Below are 17,827 nucleotides of genomic sequence, written 5' to 3'. Positions count from 1 at the left end.
GCAATCATCCTATGATTGTTTGGTTATACATCTCCTAGCAAAGATGACACTCCTTGTGTGATATTTACCAAGTTGAGAAAGAAAGCAACTTCTCCCTTGCTTATTGCATCCATTTGTAGCACAGCCCATATACTGAGAGGGAATTATGACATGTAGCCACAGAGTGTATCTCCTAAGAGAAAGAGCTAGTGAGAAGGTGAATTCTGAAATCGACCCACAGGAACTGTTACCATAAGTTCTGATCAGCCTGTTATTTTCTTCCTTGGATGGCTGGTTAACTAGTTACTCAGTTGTATAACACAGGCAGTAAATATTGTAACCTGGAAGTGTTGCATCTCTCCAGCTGTCAAAAAGCTAAAGCAACAACATCCATTGAGCATTTGTTGTGTGTGCACATACTAGAAACTGGTAAGAAAAAACTAAGAGAAGAGTGTATGTGGCAAGGACCCTGTAATTCCTTATAATATATGGGAGGTTGGCAGGTCCCAACAGAAGCCTAATAGCTAAAGGGACACAGAGTCAAAGATTATGGCAATTGTCATGCTTTGGTGTGTTTAGAAGTGCTAGGTGTGGTAATAAAAGATATCAGACAAACGGTGTATTAGGTAGTAATTTTTAAACACATGATTAGAAAGAGCAAATACAAAAATAGCATATTCTGAGCATTTAGTATGTGCCAGGCACCACACTGAGAATCGTACATTCTTACTGTCATTTAATCCCTTCAACAAACCTGGGACATAGGCTTAGAGCTAACCCATGAGAGAGAGAATTGAGGTTTGAGGGGTTAAGTGACTTGTGCAGGTCAGTAGGGAATAAATTGGTGAATTTCAGAACCTGTGTATTTCAGAACCTGCAAATTTATGACAAATTTATGTCTCCTGGAAAGATCCAGTAGGGAAATGGCAAAGATACAACACAGAGATAAGAATAAGTATCCTGTAAGAGATGCTTCAAATTCCCTTTATTCCATTCCCCTCATTTGGATTGACCTAGGCATAGCAGGATAGACTGACCCATACAGGTTTACTGTGATTGCTTCAGATTCTTTTTTTTTTTTTTTTCTCTTGTAACACTAGAGAAAGACATGCCAGCACAGGTTGCTTGAAAGTACTCTCCCTTTTGGAATCTTTCACCTTGAACACACTTGCCTTTTAGGAATTAACTGAGTTGAATAGAAAAACTCAGCAGGATTACTATATTGATAGAATTGATAGATTTTATTTTTTACCTACATACCTGGGTACTTAAAACTGCAAGTAGTTTGTAAGCTGCTGTTTAAATATCTTTGCCATTATATAACATCTATAAATCTATAACATTCATATGTTTTCTGATATTAATAATTCACTCAGTCTACTTGCTTATACCGTTGTGTTCTCATTTATCCCTGGTAACACTAGAGAAAGAAAGACAAAAAAAAATGGACAGTTAAGAGACTTCAACCAGCTGTCCTTGTAGCTGAATAAGTTAGATTTGGAAAGATGGGAGTAGAAATTACCGGTTGGCCTTAAAGTTTAGATTATAAATTGGAAGCAACTGGAGGCTGCCAGACATAACTTACCAAGGATGTTGTATAAGCTAAAAAAAAAAAAGTGCTGTTGAGCTTTTCTTTAACTATATAAACTCATAAATAATTTATATTTCTATAAGAAAAAAGGAGAAATGGGATTGAACTATGCACAGTATTATGTAATTTGGTATTTTTCACATAACACTACAGCTCAGACATAAAGTATACATTATAAATAAATTTATTTCATTCATTTTAATCACAGCATAGTGATTTACTCACTTTATATTTATGGATTTAGATTGTTTCTAGGTTTTGTTTTGTTGGTATGGTTTGTGCTGTTTTGTTTTGCTGCTACAAATAATGTTACAGTGGACCTCTTTATACATATATTTTGCCAAATTGGTGAATATCTCTGTAGAATAAATATCTAGAAGTCCAATTGTCAGGTCAAAGGATAGGTAGATTTACATTTTTATAGATAGTGCCGAAAGCTATACAAAGTGCATCAATTTAAACCTTCAGCAGTGCATATCTAGTGTTTCAATATAATTTTCTTGTGTATTAGGTAATATCAGTGTTTTAAATTTTTACCATTTTGATGTATAAATAAAGCATTTAGGTTCAATTTCTTTATGGGGTGCCTGAGTGGCTCAATCGGTTAAACGTCCTACTTCAGCTCAGGTCATGATCTCACGGTTCGTGAATTCAAGCCCCGGTCAGACTCTATGCTGACAGCTCAGAGCCTGGAGTCTGCTTTGGACTCTGTGTCTCCCTCCGTCTGCCCCTCTGCCACTTGCACTCTGTCTCTCGCATTGTCTCAAATAAACATTTTTTTTTAATTTCTTTAGTTATGACTGAGTTTGAACATTTTCTTATGTTAACTGAGCATTGGTGTTTTTTGTCTTCCTGTACATTTTTTGTTTTTTGTCATTTTCTCATTTCCTATCAAATTGTTTTAAGATTTTATTTATATAATTGTTTAATGTAAAAAGTGTTAGTTCTAGAATATCATATAGGTTAGATATAGTTTTCTCAGTTATTATTTGTGTTTTAACTTGGTTTATGATAATTTGGGGAGTGGGTAGGAGTTTGAAATTTTACATAAATTTATCAATTTTTTAATGATTTTTTTTTTTTAGTTTTAATTCTCTACCTCTGGAATTTAAGAGGAAAAAAAAGTCACATATTTTCCTTTTGTCCCTATGTAATACCATTCTTCTTCTCTTTATATGTTTATTAAACCTTCTATTTGGGATTTATTTTCATGTGAGATATAAGAAGGTGATCTAACCTTTTTTTTTTTTTTTTAGTCACTAGCCAGTTGTCCCAACAACATTGCTATATAATTTACCTTTTGTTCACCTTTATCATGTAATAAATTCCCTTAAGCATTTATCTCTGTGTATGATTTCTCTTTGCATTGATCTTCTGATAATCTAGTACAAAGTAATTTAAATATTATAGTTTAATATGTTTTAAATTATCTTGGTACTTGGATTGAGATTATGCTAATTTCATAGATTAATTTAGTGGGAAATGCTATCATTTCAATGTTGAATCTTTACGTAGGCCTAAATTATGTATTTCCATTTATTCACTTTTAATTCTGTGGGGAAACTACACAGAGTATCTTTTTAATATATTCCTTTCCTATTTTCTCCATAACCTCTGTAAGTGCTTAGAGAAAACTATGTTGTTCACCTAATGTCTAATATGTTTTGCTTTTCATTACTCATTCCATATTCCTGATATCATTATTTATTTTCTCATTTAACCTTAAATTTCAAAATTCTGCCACAGTGAATTAATTCTTCCTAATCCTGGAGACTAGCCTTTTAGCTATGGAAGGTGAATGACATAGTATTTGAATAATGACTAATGTGATAAACAGTGTAGAGCGGCTGCCTCTCGTTGCTTTTTACTAGTGTACAATCATTACTAGTGCAGGATTGAGTGATTTGGATGAAGTTTACTTAAGGATCACTGTCATTATATATTTATGAATAACTGCAAACACTATTTAGGATAAGCCATTCCCTGAGAATTGGCATGCCACATCAGGGACTGGATGATAGAATTCCTAGGCCTGTGTTTATGGCACTAACAATCTGTTTCATAAGCCAGCCTGTGCAAGCTAATGATCATAGTCACTAACCATTCTATTCTCATTTTAATAAAAATTGCAGAGAGAGGAAAGAATAATAAGAGAAAAAAGGTGATAGATGTACTGCATAGGCTATCTGTAAACAAATAAAATCCATTTAGCCTTGTTTGGAGTAACAACAACAAAAAAAATGTTCAAACCTCTAGTAGCAGCAACAAGATATTGCCATTTATACTCATATAGTGCCCTGTATTCTATCCCTTTTTTGCAAAAGAGGAATAAAGGGTATCCCTGAACAGAGTAATCAAATCCTCTGTTTTTGGTGGTGGTGATGTTGAATTTTAAGAGAGGGGGAGGTTGCCTTCTGAAGCTTTTCAAATAGCCTAGTATTCTTTTCCATTACCAGAATGTTTATTTTGTCAGTAACAATTATAGCTACCATGGAAGGTACTGTGATTTTGTGGGACACACAGAGAAACAAAAGATTAACTTACACTATTGTCACTGAGCAGGCTAAACAGCATTCTAAGGGTCAGACATCAACAGTCTGTCTGCTCCCCCAACCCCATCTTACTCTTCCTCAATCTTTGTTCCTATGCCTGTTCCCTACTATCAAGGCCAGCATTATCAACCTTGACACATTACAATACTGTTATTTATGAGAAATTTATATTTGGTTATTGAGATGACCAAAATGTATTTCTTAGTATATGTGGTTCTCTCCAAGGTTCCTAGCTCACAGCAATTAAAACCCTTGGAATTTCCGGTGGTCAGGGCACTAAAGGTATTTTGTTATGTTTATGAAGGTGTCTTTTGGACCCCACCCAAACTCTAAGGTTGGTTTCCTGGAGGACCAACCATCTGATTAAAGGATCAGAGAGGGGTTGGAGGTTGAATCAGCCAATAGCCAAAGAGTTAGTCAATTATGACTAAACAATGAAGCCCCCATAACACACAAAAGTAATGAGTATGGAGAGCTTCTGGGTTGGTGAACCTGTGGGTAGAGATTGGAGAGAGTGGCTTGTCCTTTTCCTGCACCATATGTATCTCTTAATTTGTTGATTCATATCCTTTATCATATGATTTAATAAGCTGGTAAACCCAGATTTTTTTCCTGAGTTATATGAGCTGCTTTAGCAAATTAAAAGAATCTAAGAAGGACATTATTGGCATTTTTAATCTGTAGCCAGTTGGCCAGAAGCACAGGTAACAGCCCGTGGCTTGCAACTAGTGTGTGGGAGAGGGTAGGAAGGGAGGGGTCATCTTGTAGGACTGAACCCTTAAATTTTGGAATCTGATGCTATTTTCAGCTAGATAGTGTCAGATTTGAATTGAATTCTTGGACACCAGAAGGAACACCAGAAGGGTGTCCAAGAATTACTTGGTGTTGTTGGAGCTGGGTGCCCACACAATGAAATTTGGTCTGGGAACCCTTAAAAGAGAGGCTAATAAGTGGGCTTAGTCATAGAACAAGGTAAATGAAATTCTTTTTGGATATTTACTGGGAGTCTGATCTGTTGTAGATTTGCATATTTCCATAAACAAAGCCAGAGCTGGTTAAAAGTCTGGTGACTTTTGTTATCTGAAACATTGGGATGTAATATCACCTACTAAATGGTTCTCCTGGTGTTGTCTTAGGAAAAAAAAGATTGGGAAGGCTGAAGAGATGAGTATCAAACTATGTCCCCTCCAGCCTTTTCTTATTTTACTAATGTAGGATCACCACAGTATCAGGGTGGGAGGAAGGTGGGGTGCCAGGGATACTGAATAAGATGCCCTTACACTGCACAAGAATAGTGACATTCTAAACCAGAATGTTTGTGGGCTTTCTGTTGCTGAGGATGGTAAGGAATCTTTTTTGAATGATTACACTGTGTAGTTGTTGAGATGCTAGCTAGCAGGAATGGGAATCTCACATGGAGTTTGTAGTTTCTCAGGAATAACAAAGAAGCATGTATTTAATTAAAAATGGGAGAAAATACAGAACTATCCATCATAAGGACCCTGGATGAATTGTAAGAATAATTTGGGAGTTGGCAGTCCTCTCTGTTGGACATATGGGGCAAATATTTGGCAATCCTATCTAAGGATATTCCTTTAGAGAACATACAACTCTCTTTTCCCTCACCTGGCAATGCTGTGAGTCTGCTTTCTTGGAATCTTGTAGAACCTAAGACTGTATAAAAATGTATTTCAATAACATAAATAATGCAGACATAAACCAGAGAAAAATAGCTTCTTATTGTCCCGTAGCACTGTGCCAGCTAAGTCCCATGATATAGTCTTTAAAATTAGACATTTAAGGAAAGTTAGGCTTAGCAGCCCAGAGCAGACTCCAGGATAACAAGAAAGCTATTACATCACTTTTTAATTCTCCACACAGTGTGATCCTAGACAAACATACCTCATCTCTTTCCTTTTTCACATGTAAGGTGATTGATAAGTAAATCTAATCACATTACTAATATCTCATCCATGATTTCCTTTCTTCTTAGAATAAAGGTGGAACTTCTTAAATGGGCAAAAGGGTCTTGGATACTTATATAGTCAGGTTTCTACCAATATCTCCAATCTCCTGTCCTACAGGCTCTTTTTTACTTTCTGGTATCCGGCCACATTCGCCTTCCTTAGCCTCATATACTCGTGTTACTTCCTACCATCACAAGGCATTTTCATGTGACATGTCCTCTACTTTTCTTTCTTTTGCTCTTTACTCTAAGATGCCATTTAGACCTTGGGCTAAGCATTTTTTTGAAAGACCCTTGAATGTGGCTGGACAGGTCAAATAACATAACAGATTTTCAGAATGCCCAATACTTTTCTGTGGTGGCACTTCTCACTGTTGCATTTTCACATTTATTTGCATGATTTGATCCTTGTCTACTTACCCCTAGACTCTAAACAAATTTGAGAAGAGCAAATGTGCCTGTGTTGTTCACTATTGTGTCCCTAGTGTCTATGATGGTTACCGGAATAAAGTAGGTACCCCCAAAAAGGTGTCAAATGAATGTTGACTTTTAACTCATGTCTTTGTCTCCATCGAAAACGCGTAGGGTCTTTGGGGATCCGGTAAAAACTCCTGCAGAAATGTTTTGCTGCCTTGGCTGCAGAGATAATATAGGATGTGGGTATTCTCTGTTGCTTTTAATGCACACCAGCAGCTGAGCTGAATGAGAGATGCTGAATTCAAGAGTGGTGACTGTATACAAAAAGAAGCAATGTAGTGTAATAATTTCTAAGATAACACTTGAAAATCATCAAGAAAGGAACAACAAAATAAACTTTTCAAAGAATCATAGAATGTTAAATCTGGAAGGAATGTACAGTATCATGTAAGAATAATCTTCATCTTTTAAAAAACGAGAAAGCAGAAGCCTAGCAGTGGAGAATTAGGACAAGAATCAAAAGGTTCCTCACATGTAATTCATACTTTCTTTGTCACACCATTCTTCTTTTCTAAAAAAAATAGTCACTCTCTGAGATACTTAATCTTTAAAAAAGAAATTGGGAAAAAAAGTCAGTGGAATTCATATTCTACAAAAAGGTGATCTGTAGCCCTGTTTTTCTCTTCCATAGAAATGCAAAAAAATAATAACAATAACAATATTATCTCTGAAACATATTATGTGTAGAATGGCAGTATGGCAGTCACCCAAAAAAGCTTTTACTGTTTCTAGAATATTTGTTTGAATACATTAAAACTATTTTTTTAATATATAAAAGGCAGTTCCTCTCTCTGTGCCCTTTAAATGAGAGGGGGTGAATGACAGGGATGGGAATTATAAATCAGGACCCCATTCAGAAGCCAACCAATCACCTGGTCAGGGATTCCCTGGGCCTTATGGAAAGTTTCACTTTTGCAGCAAGCCAGTTTCAGGAGTCAATTTCTACCACGGTTTTCAACATACACATCTAAATCTAGTTCTTAAAGCTATAGTAATTTGTTGTCCCAAACTCTAAAGCTCTATTATTTCTATGTTAAAACCAAAAGCTTTAACATTGAGCTTTATTATAGAATGACATCCCGCCTAGGACATCATATGTAAACAATATAAAAAGAGAGAGAAGAAAAAGTCAATCATCTAAATCTTTTATAAGGCAACATCTGATAAAGTGATTGTATGGTGAATATAATTTGGATGTTTTGGGTTAAATGCCCCCTCCATACACTTGCATACATACATCTTTGAAAAAAAGACTAGAAGGAAAAACAATAGCATGATTCTTGTGGAAATTTTTTTGTCTCTGTATTCTCCAAATTTAGTTCTTATTAATTATTTTACAATTAAAATTACTTTTTTCAATATGTCATTTAACATGGCAAAGAAACCAGAATAAAATCCCCTTCCCATATCAAACTTTCCATTGCAAATCTACTAATTGAGTTTTGGAGATTTTGTTCTTCACCAAACTCCAATTCAACCAGGGAAGTTACAGTAAGCTATTACAGGGATAGGGCCCAGAGAAAGCATTCAAATAGCAAAGCATGTTTATCATAAATTACTCTTAACCAGAGGTGGATTTATTGTCAGACTAATGATGCATAAGCTCCTCATTTTCATGAGATTCTTTCTTCCTAGCCCCTGGAAGGGATGTTGGTAATGTTGTATTCCTAATATTGAATTAATTTTCTGAAAGAGCCTCTTCCCCCAATGCATAAGTGTTCCACAAAATTTAATTCTGATCCTGCTTTTAATCAAGAGGGGGAAAAAAGGATAGGAAGCTCAATCTGGTGCTTTCTTTTGGCCATTAACTTGAATTTACGTGAATGAATGTCCTCTGTCTCATACTTTTGACACTTTGAGTCTTGAGTACCCTGTACAAGTCCATGTCTGACTGTTCTTTTAGGTTATCTGTTAAGCCCCAACCACATGTGGTCCATCCAGTGATGATTGCTCTGTAATGAACTTATTTATCCCTAGAAATATCTGTTTATTGGACTTCTGCTTATTCCCCCCCAAGTAGTTGATATATTTATGTCCATTTTTTTAAAGCAAAATGTATGAATTCTTGCACATGTTTACCTGCAAAGTTATGTTCCCCTTCCATATCCATGGCCTCTGGCTTTAGGCAATGGTCTGCTCCATTTACCAGTGCTGCCCTCAGGGATAATAAATCTGAGGGCAATATCTCAGTATGGAAGAAAGTTGGTAACCTCTGTACCCTCATGTTTCATAATGGCTTTCCAGAAGACAAAAAAAGAAAATCAATTTATGACTCCTAATGGGATATCCTTTTATCTTTCTCATGTCCTCATGTTCTGTTTCTTTTTTCAAAGCTCAAGAGGGGTAGCAGCAGATGAGGAGAAGTTCTGTATTACATTGAATCTCTGGCTCTGTCTTGGATCAACTTCAAAGGTGCCATTTCTCTAGGGAAACATGAAAAGAATCCTCTATTTATAAAGAAAAAAAAAACACAACTTTACAAAGGCAGCCTTTAGTGGAGAAGGCTCCCTGGAAGATTCTCCAAAGGTTAATTCTTAAATTGAACTTGACATCGACCTGACACTAAAAGATGAAAATGGAGCTAGTGAGACACTTTCTTGCCAGGGACATGCCACTGTCTTGGCAGAGCTTCTGATGATAGGCCACATTTAAAGTAGAAATTTCTGTCTATACTAACTGGCAAGACAGAATGGTTCATGTAGCAACATGGCCAGTGGAAGCCATTCTCCCAAGGGAACCAGACCTCTCTGTCCAAGGAGCTAAGTCTTTTGGAATATTCTTCTTCTCCTCTTCCTCCTCCCCCTCCTCTTCCTCCTCCCCCTCCTCCTCCTTCCTCCCCCTCCTCCTCCTCCTCCTCCCCTTCCTCCCCCTCCTCTCCTCCTTCTCCTCCTCCTCTTTCCTCCTTGTCCTCCTCGTTGTTGTTGTTGTTGTGGCTGTTCTTCTTCTTCTTCTTCTTCTTTTCTTGTTATTCCCTAAGTTCAAGGTCAACGGAGTTGAAGTTCTTTATTATTTTTAATCTTCCTGTACCTTCCTACCAGGCATAGTAATTCTGCAATAATAGCTCAACATAAATGGATCTAACATCAAAGCTACCCTCTGATAAAGGTATGTATTAGCTGTTGAACACTTATTATGTGTCTCTGGTTCCATTTCTGTAGAGATTATGTATATATTGAGAATATATATATGTATATATGTGTGTATATATATATGTGTGTGTGTGTGTGTGTATATATATATATATATATATATATATATATATATATCCTCCATAATTCCCATATAATTTCCATTCACACTAATTTGAATTTCACACTTAACTCCATGAGGCAATATTGCCCTTTCCCATTTTTCCAATTGAAAACACTGAAGCTTAGGTAAGTTCTACAACTTGTTCAAGATTTATTTAGTAAGTAGTAGATCTGGGGTCAAAAAGTGACACAAGCACATGTCCCATAATGCAAGTATGATTTTTTCCCCTTTGCCACCAGATAACATGTAACAGGGCATGACTATTGACAGAGAAAGGATCAGCCATATTATGTCAGTACTACACTTACAGAAACCAGTTAACAGAGGAAAACCCTGACAGTCATGCAAGCCTGTGTGACAATCATACTGGAGAACTGGACACTCCTAATGTTAGTGCAGTGGTGGCACACAGAGAGGTCAAGTGTCATAATTAGAGCACTCCTATGCAAAGATTACATCTTCTGATTGCAACCCAAATCCACCTGTACTATTGAGAATTTCTGTTATTGCTAATGACAGTAATTTGCAGGACTTCTGAAAGAAAAGGAGAGAGAAGAGAAGATGGGATATTCTATCTAGATTCAAAATCAGAGTGACCGTGGCAGGTATTGACCTGAAGGTATTGTACCAGTTAGCGACAATAAATAAGAACATGTGGGGATGAAGTTAAAGCCCACTAGGTTACATTGTACATGCTGTGTGGGAACCTGGGAAAGACAGGTGTGAGCAAATTATGGCTGGCTCAGCAGCTTCCTAGAAGATGGTAGATTCAGAAAACCTTCAGACTGGTAGTTATGCCTTGAGCTGTATCTAATGAACACTGCATCCCACAGTCTTTGAGCTGAGCAGATAAAAAACTGTGGGCGTTACAAGTGGGTTCAGTATTTGCTTTCATGACTCATTGCCTAGCTCTTAACCTGTTGCAAATTGTGTTTGAGAATGAAGGACAAAGTATAACAGGAGCTTCCTAATATATGAGAATATTTGTTTCTGTATGCATTTTCAACTCCAACTCCATTTCTATGACAAATTCCCTAAAATGCAGTAAATAATTTACAGTGTTAGTATCACAGCAACAGCAGGTCTGTGTGGGTTGGCTGTCGATTTATATCTAAAATAAATGGCATCTTTCAGAATGAAGGATGGGTGCAGCAGGATGTGTGGTTCTGTATGCTCACTGTTCTCAGGCTATGTTTCTGTGCCAGAGTGTCTATGCAGGCGCACTTGACCGCGCCTACAGCTGGCGCAACATGGTCTCTTCGTGAAACCCTCATTTAAAGAGTGCACATGGTGTAACGTTACAAACTCACCTACTTACATCTCACAGAAAGGAGGAAGTTCTTATGCCTGGATAGCATTTCTCTGGTGTAAATCCTCTGTTCTATCCCTTCCAGAGAATAAACCATCTATTGAGTTTTTTGCAGGGGGAGTAGAGGAGGAACAGGCATTCCCTAATCATAAGTGGGAAAGGAATTAGAAGTGATAGTGACTTCTTAAACAGAAATTCAAAAAAAAATCCTTCTGTTTCAATTCTACTTTTACCTCCTTTCTTGTAGTTCCAGGTGCTATAAATACCCAAGTCCTATTAGCGAGGAGTTGTTTCTGCAGGGCAAATTCGGCATCTCTTAGATTTCTGCTCTTTTAGTTACAATTAGGCTTTCTCAACTCCATTTACATCAATTACCATAGCCATTCTGCTTTATAGCCTCCAAAGTTTTGTTAAACTTTTGCCTCCTTTTTTCTTTGTGACGTCTCTGCCTTTAAAATATCCCCCCTCCCCTTGTGTCATTTTAGTGACATTTTGGAAATAAGCATAAGTAGTTTTGTGTTCAACTTGCCATCTTTAATAATCAGGAGTGTGTTTTATTCTTTAGCTTGTATTTCTTAAATTGTAATTTTTCTTTGGGGACCTGCTATTATACTATAGGATGAATTGCCCTGAATTTTGGTGATGCAAGAGAGAGTTGGTCTAGATGAGTTTTTGAAAATGCATTTAATTCCTCACTGGCCCACTATGAACAGCCACTGAGAAGCTGCAGATGAAATAGAAACTATTGATTACCTCACCCTTAAACAGACCAAAATTTCTGGAGCTAGACCTGGGACTGGGAATTGTCTTTATTCTCAAAAATATATGCATCCCTTGTTACTAGGCTAGGAGATACAATAGATCATTTTTGAAATGACTGTTCTCATTCAATTTACTACCCATGTCCTCAACTGTAAAGAAAGGATTCATGTCATTGCTTTGATCCTGAGGATAATTGTATAGTGTGCCTTGATCTTTTGCTTGTTATATAAGGAACACTTGTTAGTAAATTCAAGAAGTGGAGCTGACCCGCCAAAACTTATAGAAATAATATCAACCAAAGTTACACATAATAAAGTTTGTGATAGTTGAAAACGGACTCAAGAAGAATATCTTATGGGGACACTGAAAACTGCAAAAATTGATTTGAGAAAAATTAGACATATGAGAAACAAATGGAACAAAATATAACTGAGAACAGCTAAAACTATATATAGTAATATCTCTTATTGACTAAAAATTTATAGAGAAATAAAATATTCTTGACAAAATTTAGATCTGTAAAAATGACTGAAAAAATTGGATTTGGTAGAATTAAGAAACACATCAAAGCACAAAAACCCTACATGTAAAATGCAGAAGCTATAATTGATGGAATTCAATATGAACAAGGACCTTGATCTTTCAATTATTCATTATACAATCCACACAGAAAAAAAAATTGGTCACAATAAACACGATTTTAATAAAGCAAAAATGAGAATGATAAAAGATGGAAAAGGTTTAAAAGCGTCGTATAGAATATTGATCAAAAAATGTAACTGGTAAATGAAGTTTTCTTCAGAAAATACTATTTCTACAAAAAGTTAAAAGTGTTCATAGAATCTTGATTTCAATGTTTTTATGTGTAGCAAGGTTTAAACATTCTTGCTGTCAAAATCTCACTTTTCCTTAACACATTCTCAGGCTACTATTTATTCATGGCTAGAATATTTTTCTCTACAAGTAACGCGATATGAAGGCACAGGTAGAAAAGTGCAAGAGTGCGTGGTCTAACTCAGTGCATGGCATGGAAGCTCACTACAATCTCAGCTCTATGACTCTGTTTGAGAGAGAAGTGGCTTGGATCGTGTTTTGCATACAATAGGACTTTAGTAGTGTTTGTTGAAAAATGTTTTACTGAATTACCTCGGTAGGATATGTTCAGTCCTTGATCACAATTTGTTTGTGGCCCAGGTCATTGTTCTCTGCTTGTTGATACATTTTTATGTTCCCCAGTTCTAATTACTTCTGCTTCCAGCCTGTGCTCAGCTGAGGTTCCCTCCCCCCTTGCAACCTGACCCACAGGCTATCTCCTGATTCCCAGCAGACCTCAGGCCTGGTGAAGTTTGTCAGCTTCAACTCCCAATTTAACCTCTTTGTTTAACAAATCTGCTTCAAGACTTGTTTTACCTTTTACCTTTTTTCTGTTTATCGGCCCTTGTGTAGTATCCAAACTTTGAGCTAGATACTAGACAGGCTAAGAGTTGCATGAAAATACATAATAAAAGATCAGTTATAAATCTATAAATAGCAGTAAATAATAAAATAAAAGCAATCCCACAGTCCTAAGGAGAAATTAGGAGGTGAATACTGTCAGCGTGTAAGAGTTGCATGAAAATACATAATAAAAGATCAGTTATAAATCTATAAATAGCAGTAAATAATAAAATAAAAGCAATCCCACAGTCCTAAAGAGAAATTAGGAGGTGAATACTGTCAGCGTGAATCATGGTGAGATGGATTATCTATGCTCAAGAGTGAAATAGCCTGCACAAAGTCCATTTTGGGCAGCAAACCCATGTTTCATGAGTCAGGTTTCAAAGTGGCTTCACTTTTTGTTTGAGATGCAATCCCAGGACACGAAGGACACCTGTGTGCAAAAGCAAATATATAAATGTATCCTGTGCCAAATATCAGTTATTTGAATTGTGTCACTGTGGGTTATACTCATTGCTTTGTCCTTCCATTCATGGAAATCTTTGAAGATTGGCTCTTTTTAAAACTTTTTTAATCTTGTAGTAAATATGTACATGTTAAGGAAACGTTATGGAAAGAAGACATCCCTAAAGTGGATATTTATGACTGCTTTGTAAACAAGTGTGGGTTTAAAAAAAAAAAGCTGTTTGTGAGAATGTTTGCACTGTGTTGTTAGCAGAAGGAAATTAAAAAAAAAACTTGCAATATTTTTAAACAGTCAATTCACAGTTCAAGAAAAATACAATATGTAAAATAAATTAAAAAGCATTGCATTCTACTGGATAGAGATACTTACAAGAAAGCAGAACTTAAAATTTGAAAGAGCATTAGAGATCAGTTAGGATAATTTTCCTATGTTAAAATAAACAAATTGAGACCCAAATAGGTAAGAGGGCTTACCTAAACCCAGGAAGCTAATAAATAATTGTCTATTTTCTAGGATGAACATATTGTATATAACAATCACTTTTCACTTAAAATACATATTATTGGTAATTCACCTTCTGTTAACTAAAGCAAAACAAAGTGTATAGTTAATGAGTCATCTCAGAATCTGGATGAATTTGTGAGACAAAGGAATACAGGTAATCAAACTGAATGAGCATTTAATATATGCCAAGCACTGTGCTAAGTTCCTTATTTTGTGCAACAATGGAACAATTCATATATTCATATACTTACTGATGAGGGGTTTTAGTGTTGAGAAAGTTCATGTAAATTTATCAAATGCCCTGAAATAAATATTGGAGTTAGGATTTGAACCTAGATCTCTGCCTCCCAAATGCATTCCATTAAACCACAGTGCTGGGAGATCATTCTCCATAATTCTGGCATTTCCACATGTCTTCTGAGCCACTGGAAGGACTCTTGCTTTACAAACAACTTTGGAAGCTAGTGTTGGTATCTCTTTAAAGATAGAGATCCTTATAGACCTTCAAAGATAGTAAAGTCTCCCACCTTTCCCCAGAGAAGATTTGCTTACCTTCTAGGGGGAAAAAACACAAAACAAAACGACAACAACAAACCCTAATCTTTCTCTCCAGAGGGTAACATGGGCCAGTTTGACAGCAGTTCCTTCAAGGTTAGCAATGTCCTGAACTCAGTGTTTCCAACTGTGATACAGACCTGAGTGTGCAACACCTGGTGGGGATCATTCCACATAGCCCCCAGGGAAGTTGGGGGGGGGGGGCAAGGGAAATTGATGTGAACATACTGTGCCATAAGTAAGAAATTGCCCCATCTGATGTTGGTTCGTTGTTTTCTTACCAAATTATGGAAGCATAGTGAGTAAATTTTAGGAGCTGCCTGACCACCTGACTCACACTACTCTAAACCATAAATTTGCCTGCCAAACTTGAGTAAAGAGATCGCATTTATTACCTGACAAAGTCTGTGCTCACACAGACAAATCATTTAATTGAGAAAAAATATATGACATTTCTTGGGCCCATTGGTTATAGCTCAGACTCCATGGAACTCATTAAAAGCCAAGGGAGACAAAATAACAAGCATTAATGAGATACACTAACAAGAGAACAGCAGTTATTTACTAATTTAATTTAGTTAATTTGCAATTTGGTTAATTTCTAAAAAGCTCTAATTTTCTTTATAATTCAGTGCTGTTTGTTATCATATAAGAAATTGTTCCCTGAGCATTTCTTTGGTACTCTTAATCAGGAAGTTGGCTACTATTTCTAATCAAATGCCCACCTTTCGCCAACTTTGTTCTTTTTATGCTACCTCATCCCAGCCTTCTTGGCCAAAAAAATCATCCACTTCTATTTACACTTTGAATTATTGGGAATAGAAAGCCCGTATTGTAAGCATCCCTACCACATGAGCCAGTTGACACCTAAGATGAATATACTAAAAATTATTTAATCTTTCCCCATTAAGAAAATAATTCAATTCTCATAATTGTTACAATTGTCTTTTTGTGAATTACTTTGTATTGTATAGAATCTTCCAACATTTGTAGCCTCTAAATCTGAAAACATAATGCTAGAAGCATTGTCACATTCACATGGTCACCAACCAGCCTGTGAAATAATGCATATATATGCTGCTTAGAGTAAGCCTTGGCCCTTTCGGCTACCAGCTCACATAGTTCTATTGAGTGGTGTCTGTTCATCTCCATGAATATGTGCCTGCTCTGCCCAAACCTGTTGCTCCTCCACTGCTATGTTGGATCTGATGAGTTTGTGACCCCCACTTGCCTGACCTGCCCTTGGTCAACAGAGCCCTTTGGAGCAATGGTTTTTAAAGAGAACATAGAGAAAAGAAGTATGTTTAAACAGCTGAATGAAAGGCAATTCTCCAGTCTTTTCAAAAACAACTATGATAAAAGAAAGTTGACTATGAGGGGCAGGGAGAACTTTCTGCGTGTCAGCAAGAATTTGTGGTTAAGTTTTTCTCACTTAAAATTTTGCTTGTATGAATCAGACCATGGTAAACTGAAGCACTCTATTTCTATTCCATGCCAGGATAATTAACTAGTTTTTTTTTTATTGTGGTGAAATTAAAAAAAAAAATAGTCAAGACATGGGAAATGAAACAGTCACAGTTATTCTTTCTTTGTTTTCTGTTTATACCTCCGTGCCAGGGGGTGAGGCAAATTAAAGATATTTGGTCATTGATTTCATGGTATCCTTGCAAGACAATGGAAACTAATTATTTTATAGATACTGTTGGAGAGAAATATTTCCCTCTACCATTCAGTATTCTCTGACTGGTCTAAGAATTAAACTGACATGGGACAGACTAACTGCAGAAAATCAAATTGAATTTCTTATGTGTGAGGAATCCATCTTACCATGAGATTGCAAAGACAGTAAGATGAAATGAGGTAAACATGTCATGCTGAACTAAGAAGAGGATAGGGGTATGGGACTTCAAAGGGATGGGAAGTAAGTCATAGGAAGATGAAAAAGAATAAGTGTTTGGTAAACAAATGTTTGCTGAGCCATACAGAAACAATGGGACACACAGAAGAATTTTAACAAACAGACTTTGCTAAAGTTCCTCCCTGTGTACCGTACCTAGTTTGTATTATACTATAGTTATCTATGGTGTTAACTGCCTTCCTGGGACAGGTCCTCTATCTAAATTTCTGTTAGGCAGTTAGGGGGAAGGTCAGAGTTTCTTCTTGAGTCTTTTAGGACTTGCTTTTTTTTTTTTTTTAACTCAAAATGATCTGAATACCAAAGGTGTACGTCTTGGGGAAACTTTTTCTGAACACCTACAATACTGAGAGAAGTAAAGAGGCCTCAATGTAGCTTGCATAAGTCATTGGTAGTGAAATCCCAAAACTCAGTTTAATTTTATAATTGTTCATGGATTTAAGTCAAGTCCTACAGAAGACCCCTTCTAGGAAGGGGGCATGCCATTAAGCACACTTTGATGCATTGGTGCTTTTTGGTGTTTTGTGACCCTTTCAGAACCAAGATTTCCAAAAAGGCATGGCAAGGTCTGAGCAAAAATAAATAAAGTAAAATAAAATAAAATAAAATAAAATAAAATAAAATAAAATGAGGGATTATGAAATTTATGTCAGAAACAAAAACAAGGAGAGCATTTAACCACGTGACTGACTCACTGGAATAAAGTGTTATTGTCAGCACCTCATATTTTCAAGTTTTTAGAAATATCACAAAAAAAAGACCTTTCCAAAACCCATCAGTTTCTCATTTGATAGTGTAGAAAAGTGCCCTGCAGTGTCTGTTAGAACCATCATGCTTGTCATCACCTCACCAAATTCTCTCTGTCCTCCCCTGAAATAGATCTTCCTGGGAATGTAGCTCCCTGTCAGGATCCGGGAAGAGAGGAGGTGAAGAAATTGGTATAAGGCTGTCAATAAAACTAAGAACCATGCTAGATGATTGTGAATGGTGGAAGTAAATTTTATTTCATAGAGCTCCATGAACAGGAAGGTGCAAACAGTATAGCAGTTTAGCTCAAGTAAA

The 17,827-nt window shown here is 36.3% G+C and overlaps 1 long non-coding RNA gene across 1 annotated transcript; it reads left to right on the top strand.

Annotated features, from left to right (window-relative positions):
* The first annotated feature begins 3,067 nt into the window (after positions 1–3,067).
* Positions 3,068–17,394, top strand: LOC123379959. Its single transcript, XR_006585078.1, has 3 exons — positions 3,068–4,826; positions 8,899–8,977; positions 9,604–17,394. It is a non-coding gene; the product is annotated as an uncharacterized LOC123379959 (long non-coding RNA).
* The last annotated feature ends 433 nt before the right edge of the window (positions 17,395–17,827 follow it).

Source organism: Felis catus, chromosome C2 (genome assembly GCF_018350175.1).
Source record: "Felis catus isolate Fca126 chromosome C2, F.catus_Fca126_mat1.0, whole genome shotgun sequence".
In the NCBI taxonomy this organism is placed as follows: domain Eukaryota; kingdom Metazoa; phylum Chordata; class Mammalia; order Carnivora; family Felidae; genus Felis; species Felis catus.
Note: the sequence above shows the minus strand (reverse complement) of the source record. Positions and strands in the feature narration are given on the sequence as shown.